Consider the following 815-nt stretch of genomic DNA (forward strand, 5'->3'; position numbering starts at 1 on the left):
TAGGGATGTAAAATATGCATCATTGACCAGTTATTCAGCACATACATTGTTTGCATTTGCTAAAGTGCTTGTTTTTGTTTAGAAGTTTAAATCCTCAAGACCAAACACATTTACTAAGATCTGCAATTTAACTTACTTCTGGCTCCTGTATTTTCTAGTAAAATGTACTAAATAATTATACTGTTCCACTTCAACACTCTGGGGTCATTTATTAACAGCAAATAGCATCCTATAATCTAGCATATGGCTTTGTAGCACACACATGTACATGTGTACATGGCAAGGCAATACAGGAAGCATTAGGAAAAACTATGATACGCATTTTTCCCCCCGCTTAGAGTTAGAAATGTCTGCACAGGAAGTTGGAGGGGAGATGAGATGCAGTAACATTGCATCATACCACACTGAATTAACACAAAAACATCATTAAGCCTTCTTTCACTAAATTCAGTAGTTTTTAATCACAGTAATATTTCTGGGCACAATAGTATGACTAAATTTTAAGTTTTCCACAGGCAAAGCAAACCCTACTGCACGGAGTGAGATTTGTTTCCCATCGTGATTTGCTGTTTGTACAGTAGGCAAGCACACAAACACCTGAGAGATTTTGAAGTATATCTAAAAGGAATAGGAGACTGACCTTGCTATGGCTTTCAGCCAGAATACATTTGAACTCAATTTTCCAAGTGTAAAGTGTTTTTTCGTACAGCTGCTACATGTTGCACCCCTCCATCCTGTGCCTCTCAGTGGGCATTTGATCTCCTTACCAGAGTTGGAAGTTCTCTCATCACCGTATCTAGACCCAGCCTTTCCTG

Source organism: Fulmarus glacialis, unplaced genomic scaffold (assembly GCF_000690835.1).
Source record: "Fulmarus glacialis isolate BGI_N327 unplaced genomic scaffold, ASM69083v1 scaffold11223, whole genome shotgun sequence".
NCBI classification, from domain to species: Eukaryota; Metazoa; Chordata; class Aves; order Procellariiformes; family Procellariidae; genus Fulmarus; species Fulmarus glacialis.